This window comes from Coregonus clupeaformis, chromosome 2 (genome assembly GCF_020615455.1).
Source record: "Coregonus clupeaformis isolate EN_2021a chromosome 2, ASM2061545v1, whole genome shotgun sequence".
NCBI classification, from domain to species: Eukaryota; Metazoa; Chordata; class Actinopteri; order Salmoniformes; family Salmonidae; genus Coregonus; species Coregonus clupeaformis.
In genome coordinates, this window is record NC_059193.1 from 310050 (window position 1) to 318426 (window position 8377).

Genomic DNA, 8377 nt, shown 5'->3' on the forward strand with positions numbered 1-8377 from the left:
TGGCACATTGTGCTAGAGGATGATGTGGAGCCACTTCCACCAACATTTTGACCTAAAAAGGCAGCCAGGACCTCAGCTGGACATGACTGGAAAGTACAGCCCCCTTCATCTTTTCCAGATGTTTTTCTCCTTGTCAGTTCTTAGTTCGCTGGTGTCTAACACCAACAAGTATGGGGCTAAGAAGCAAGCAGGCAAGAAAGAGGCATGGAAGCCCATTTCCATCCAAGACCTATACTGTTACATCTCACTGGTCATTTACATGGGGCTTGTGAAGTTGAAAGACCTGACGAACTACTGGAGAAGCTCAAGACTCTACCAACTGCCTTTCCACACCACTGTCATGTCTTCTAACAGGTTTCTGACTATCTCGTGGGCGCTTCATATCAGTGACCCACAAGCTGACAACGACAATGAGAAGAAGAGAGTCACAGCACGCTTTGATGGACTCATGGAAAAATCAAACCTCTCTACTCCAGCATTGTTGAGGCCTGCAAGACCCATTTTCAGCCTGCCCAGAACCTGTCCATAGATGTGAGGATGGTAGCCTCAAAGGCTAGAATTGGCCTCAAACAATATATGCGTAACAAGCCAACAAAATGGGGTTACAAACTGTTCGTTTTGGCCGATTCTGTGTGTGCCTACACTTGGAATTTTTTTGTTTATGGAGGGAAATCCATCTCAGCCACCGGTAAGGGACTTAGTTATGATTCCGTTATGGAATTATTGGATTTTCCACTGCTGGGGACGGGCTACAAACTGTTTGTGGACAGCTTTTACACAAGCCCTACCCTGTTTACAGACCTGAGGAAGCTGAATGTATGGTCTTGTGGCACCATTCGTCCCGACAGAGTGGGTTTTCCCAAAACAAAAGTAAACGACATGCCTAAGAGGGCTGATAGGGGGGCCATGCGATGGATTCGTAAATATGACCTGCTCTTTGTAAAGTGGATGGATACCAGAGAGGTGGTCATGTGCTCCAGTATCCACAATTCGTACAGTGGTGATCATGTCAGCAGGCATGTGAAGGACGCTAATGGGGCATGGACCAAGAAAAATGTCCCCATTCCAGCTGCTATAAAGGATTACAACAAGAGCATGGGATGTGTGGACCTGTCAGACGCACTGATAGGCTACTACAATGTTCTTCACAAGACAATGAAATAGTACAAGATATTGTTCTATCACTTCATCGACATTGTGGTGAATGCATTCATCCTCCAGAAGGAAATGGCTAAGAGCTGTGGACAGACCCCCATGACAGCTAGCCTTCAAAGAGCTGCTCATCCAGGAACTTGCTGACTCCGACACAAAGTCCACTGCAGCACCTTCTGTCCCCTCTACCTTTGTCTCCTCTATTCCTGCCACCTGTGGTGTTCACCTGCCAAAATACATAACTGCAGACCTGAATGTGCCTCAGGGCCAAAAGAGCACAGCAGGGAGGCGTCGTTGCACTATGTGCCACAAGAAATCTCCTATCACCGGCAGTTCTTGTGCTGTTACTCTCTAATTCACAGAAGAAAGAGACTGCTATGGGACTTGGCATCAGCAGCACAATCTTGTGTAGAGGACTGTGGGTGTTCTAAATACTCTAATTGTAAATAGTTACAATTGTAAATCGTTTATTTTTTTTTACTTTGTGTGTGGTTTGTTGTGTGTGCACTTATGACATTAGATCAGTGTTGGCTGCTAACTTGGCCCTTATCTTAAATAGTTCACTTCTGTGTTGGGCATTGGATCAGCGTTCTCGTCGCGTCTCCTGTTAGTACCTTTTATGTAGGGAAGCTAATGATCCATCCTGTGTGACATTCCTGGGATTGTGTAAACATTTTTTTTTTATTACCATAGCATTTTTGTATGTTCTCTATAGTTATGTACTTGAAAATGTATCAATTGACCAATTCGGCCACTTGCAGGCCACTTGGTTACATTTCGGCAAACTCATGAGGGACACCTGAGAGACTTCATAATAAATATTATGTAGCTCTCTCATTCTTGAATGTATCAGTCTGAAACTTTGCACACACACTGTTGCCCTGTTGTGGGCAACATCCACATTATCCCCAGTTACTTATCTCAATGTATGGCCTTTCTTTTGCATTTCAAAGATAATGCAACAAAAATAAAAATAAATAGAAAACGCATGTTTTTTTGTTTGTTTTATCTTTTACCAGATCTATTATGTTATATTCTCCTACATTAATATCACATCTCCACAACCTTCAACGTGCTTCCCTTTAAATAGTATCAAGAATATGCATATCCTCGCGTTAGGTCCTGAGCTACAAGCAGCTAGATTTGGGTATGTCATTTGAGGCGGAAATTGAGATGAAGGGTCCTATCCAGAAGAGGTTTTAAAGTGTAAAGTGTTCTGTTTCCATAAACCACTAAGAGACATAGCCACCCTGCCTCAGGCCAACCCCAGAATGCCAGATGAGTGAATACTACTAACCAGACAGCACACATACATCTCATCGATGTCAGCCTGACAGCAGAATATCGTTAGTAGATTGCGTTCCATTTAGAAGGTCGGTGGGAGGGCAGCTGCGAGTGTGGGAGGTCGAAATGCATTTGCGCTGCACCGTCACATGGGTCAGCATCAGAGTTGGTTGTAGATCGTGTAGACATCGAAATTGGGACCCACATAGCACACATACAGTTGAAGTCGGAGGTTTACATACACTTAGGTTGGAGTATTTAAAACTTGTTTTTCAACCACTCCACAAATGTCTTGTTAACAAACTATAGTTTTGGCAAGTCGGTTAGGACATCTACTTTGTGCATGACACAAGTAATTTTTCCAACAATTGTTTACAGACAGATTATTTCACTTAAAATTCACTGTATCACAATTCCAGTGGGTCAGAAGTTTACATACACTAAGTTGACTGTGCCTTTAAACAGCTTGGAAAATTCCAGAAAATGATGTCATGGCTTTAGAAGCTTCTGATAGGCCAATTGACATCATTTGAGTCAATTGGAGGTGTACCTGTGGATGTATTCCAAGGCCTACCTTCAAACTCAGTGCCTCTTTGCTTGACATCATGGGAAAATCAAAATAAATCAGCCAAGACCTCAGAAAAAGAATTGTAGACCTCCACAAGTCTGGTTCATCCTTGGGAGCTATTTCCAAATGCCTGAAGGTACCACGTTCATCTGTACAAACAATAGTACGTAAGTATAAACACCATGGGACCACACAGCCTTCATACTGCTCAGGAAGGAGATGCGTTCTATCTCCTAGAGATGAACGTACTTTGGTGCGAAAAGTGCAAATCAATCCCAGAACAACAGCAAAGGACCTTGTGAAGATGCTGGAGGAAACAGGTACAAAAGTATCTATATCTACAGTAAAATGAGTCCTATATCGACATAACCTGAAAGACTATTCAGCAAAGAAGAAGCCACTGCTCCAAAACCGCCATAAAAAAGCCAGACTACGGTTTTCAACTGCAAATGGGGACAAAGACTGTACTTTTTGGAGAAATATCCTCTGGTCTGATGAAACAAAAATAGAACTGTTTGGCCATAATGACCATCGTTACGTTTGGAGGAAAAAGGGGGTCGCTTGCAAGCCGAAGAACACCATCCCAACCGTGAAGCACGGGGGTGGCAGCATCATGCTGTGGGGGTGCTTTGCTGCAGGAGGGACTGGTGCAAATGGAAGAAACACAAAATAACTGTCAATCTCCCTCTGCCTGGGGCTCCATGCAAGATCTCATCTCGTGGACTTGCAATGATCATGAGAACGGTAAAGAATCAGCCCAGAACTACAAAGGAGGATCTTGTCAATGATCTCAAGGCAGCTGGGACCATAGTCACCAAGAACACAATTGGTAACACACTACGCCGTGAAGGACTGAAATCCTGCAGCGCCCGCAAGGTCCCCCTGCTCAAGAAAGCACATATACAGGCCCGTCTGAAGTTTGCCAATGAACATCTAAATGATTCAGAGGAGAACTGGGTGTAAGTGTTGTGGTCAGATGAGACCAAAATCGAGCTCTTTGGCATCAACTCAACTCGTCGTGTTTGGTGGAGGAGGAATGCTGCCTATGACCCCAAGAACACCATCCCCACCGTCAAACATGGAGGTGGAAACATTATGCTTTGTGTTTTTCCGCTAAGGGGACAGGACAACTTCACCGCATCAACGGGATGATGGACGGGGCCATGTACCGTCAAATCTTGGGTGAGAACCTCCTTCCCTCAGCCAGGGCATTGAAAATGGGTCGTGGATGGGTATTCCAGCATGACAATGACCCAAAACCCACGGCCAAGACAACAAAGGAGTGGCTAAAGAAGAAGCACATTAAGGTCCTGGAGTGGCCTAGCCAGTCTCCAGACCTTAATCCCATAGAAAATCTGTGGAGGGAGCTGAAGGTTCGAGTTGCCAAATGTCAGCCTCGAAACCTTAATGACTTGGAGAAGATCTGCAAAGAGGAGTGGGACAAAATCCCTCCTGAGATGTGTGCAAACCTGGTGGCCAACTACAAGAAACGTCTGACCTCTGTGATTGCCAACAAGGGTTTTGCCACCAAGTACTAAGTCATGTTTTGCAGAGGGGTCAAATACTTATTTCCCTCATTAAAATGCAAATCAATTTATAACATTTTTGACATGTGTTTTTCTGGATTTTTTTTTTGTTATTCTGTCTCTCACTGTTCAAATAAACCTACCATTAAAATTATAGACTGATCATGTCTTTGTCAGTGGGCAAACATACAAAATCAGCAGGGGATCAAGTACTTTTTTCCCTCACTGTACACACACGCACATACATACAGTTCCAGTCAAAGACATTCTATTTAAATGTCTCAGCATCATCTTCCCAATGTGCAAACGCTCTCCAAAATACATATTGCCTACTCATTTTGATATGTCGGCCAAAGGTGTGCGTGCTGACTGGGGACGAGTGTCACAATGCTGCCTTCTCTCGATGCATAATCATTCCTCACTCGCTGCGGGCACGTTTCATATCTTTTAGGCATAGCCTACCCATGGACAGTCAAACATTTTCGGGTCATGGTTGGCAATACTTTTATGGCAGCGATTACAGCTGTGAGTCTATCTCGATAAGTCTCTAAGAGCTTTGCACACCTGGAAGTTAAAATATTTGCACATTATTATTTTACAAATTCTTCAAGCGCTGTCAAGTTGGCTCTTGATCATTGATAGACAGCCATTTTCAAGTCTTGACATAGATTTTCAAGCCGATTTAAGTCAAAACTGTAACTAGGCCACTTGTGAACATTCAATGTCGTCTTGGTAAGCAACTCCAATGTATATTTGGGCTTGTGTTTTAGGTTATTGTCCTGCTGAAAGGTGAATTCGTCTCCCAGTGTCTGTTGAAAAGCAGACTGAACCAGGTTTTCCTCTAAAATGTTGCCTGTGCTTAGCTCTATTCTAAAGAAATATCCCTAGTTCTTGCCAATAACAAGCATACCCATAACATGATGCAGCCAACACAATGCTTCACGATATGAGTCAAATTAACCTATCTGCTTGCTGCCTGCTCTTAGCAAACTGTTGGAAAACACCAATTGACCAATTGCAATGCTATTTCTCTGTAAATAAATTAAGACTTCCAGCATGCTTATGAAGAAGGGCACTCAACATGTACTGCACGATGACTGATGGTTGGTTGAAAGAAATGGATAACAAGAAGATTGTGGGAGCTATACTGTTAGATATCAGTAACCATAACCTGTTGTTGAAAAAACACTGAGCAAAAATATAAACACAACATGTAAAGTGTTGGTCCCATGTTTCGTGAGGTGAAATAAAAGCTCCCAGGAATCTTCCATACACAAAAAGCGTATTTCTCTAAAATGTTGTGCACAAATTTGTTTACATTCCTGTTAGTGAGCATTTCTCCTTTGCCAAGATAATCCATCCACCTGACTGGTGTGGCATATCAAGAAGCTGATTAAACAGCATGATCATTACACAGGTGCACCTTGGAAAATAAAAGGCCAACCTAAAATGTACAGTTTTGTCACACAACACAATGCCACAGATGTCTCAAGATTTGAGGGAGCATGCAATTGGCATGATGGCTGCAGGAAGGTCAAACAGAGCTGTTGCTAGAGAATGTAATGTTCATTTCTCTACCATAAGCAACCTCCAACTGTCACGGTTAACTAAGCCAGAACCCAGAAGCAGACCAGGACACGGTACGTGAGACAAAGGTGAGTGTTTATTTATAGAGTCCGAGTGAAGCTGAATAATCCAGGGAACAGAGCGGGTGGCGTGGATGGGTTGTTGAGGGTGCAGTGGTTGGTCCGGTACTGGCTCGGCAGCCGCCGACCATCAGGCAGAGGTTGGGTGAAGGTTCCGGGTGAGAGACTGCAGACAGAACAACACGGAGGTGAGTACACAGCAAATCAACAAGGTGCAAAACAACAAAACTAACGCTAGAACTCAAAGGCTGATACGCTGACAAACATACTGTTCATGGCTAACGATCCGGCAGGAACTGGATGTTGGGCCAGAGCCTAAGAAGGTGATGATCAGGACCAGGTGTGCAGATTGCTGATGGGATGCAGGTGCGGAAAACCAGAGCGCTCCCCGGAGCGTTCCCGAACCCTCGGGAAACTGGAGAATACGAGCAGGAACACTAGTCACCAGACAGGACCCGACTCAGACAGCCGGGATCGTCACAAGTACCCCCCCCTCCGACGAGACGCCACCGGGCGGACTTCCCGAGCGCCAGGATGGAGGCGGTAGAAGTCACTGATGAGGTCTGCGTCTAGGGACCTGTCGCCGCGTGAATCCAACTCCTCTCTTCAGGGCCATACCCCTCCCAGTCCACGAGATACTGGAAACCCCGGCCCCGCCGTCTGGAATCCATGATGCGACGCACCGTGTAGGCAGGACCACCTCCGATCATCCGAGGAGGAGGAGGAGGAGGCGGAGGAGGCAACAGAGGACTGAGGAAGACAGGCTTGAGGCAGGAGACATGAAAGGTGGGATGGACTCTGAGCGTCTCGGTAGTTTGAGTCGAACTGCCACTGGATTGATCACCTTCTCCACCACAAACGGACCAATGAACTTCGGCAACAACTTCCTAGACTCAGTCCGTAACGGAAGATCCCGTGTGGCCAACCAAACCCTATCTCCGATGGTATAGGTGGGAGCGGGAATCCGGCGACGATTCGCCTGGAGCTGATACCGGTCCGAAACTCTAAGGAGTGCCTTTCTGGCCCGATGCCAGGTCCGGTGGCAACGCCGAATATGGGCCTGAACAGAAGGCACTGAGAGCTCCTTCTCCTGAGAAGGAAACAGGGGAGGTTGGTAGCCATACAGGCACTGGAAGGGAGACATCCCAGTGGCAGATGTAGGAAGAGTATTGTGGGCATACTCAACCCAAGGCAACTGAGAGACCCAGGAGGTGGGGTTGGAAGAGACCAGACAGCGTAGCGTTGATTCCATCTTCTGGTTGGCTCTCTCCGCCTGACCATTGGATTGGGGGTGAAAACCAGATGTGAGACTGACCGTAGCTCCAATGGCCAAACAGAAGGACTTCCAGACAGCAGAGGTAAACTGAGGGCCACGGTCGGAAACGATATCACTGGGCAAACCGTGGACCCTGAAAACCTCCTAACCAGGATCTCGGACGTCTCCGAGGCAGAGGGAAGCTTGGCAATTGGCACAAAGTGGGCGAACTTGCTGAATCTGTCCACGATAGTCAGAACGACCGTGTTCCCCTCAGAAGCGGGCAACCCCGTGACGAAGTCCAGGGCCAGATGCGACCATGGTCGCCGGGGGAATAGGAAGGGGGTGAAGTAGTCCAGAGCTGGGCCGATTGGTACTCTTATTCTGCGCACACACTGGACAGGCAGCAACAAAACCCCGAGTATCCTCGGCCATGGCAGGCCACCAAAAACGTCTGCGAAGAAACGCCATAGTCCGAGCCACGCCAGGGTGACAAGCCATCTTGCTGGCGTGGGACCATTTGAGGACAGCAGGACGAACCGACTCAGGCACAAACAACCGACCGGGTGGACCGTTACCGGGACCGGGCTGAGTCCGAAGGGCCGCCAGCACCTCCTCCTCAATCTTCCACATAACTGCTCCCACGACGCAGTTCCGGGGAAGGATTGTCTCGGTCTTGGACCCACTCTCCTCCGTCTTGGAGAACATCCGGGACAAGGCGTCCGCCTTGCCGTTCTTAGATCCAGGTCGGAACGTCAGGGCAAACTTGAATCGTCCGAAAAACAACGCCCACCTGGCCTGGCCCGGGGAGTTGAGAGCGTTTAGCGATTGCACGTAAGCAAGATTCTTGTGGTCCGTCCAGACCATAAACGGTTGCTCCGCCCCCTCCAACCAGTGGCGCCACTCCTCCAAGGCAAGTTTCACCGCGAGAAGCTCCCGGTTACCC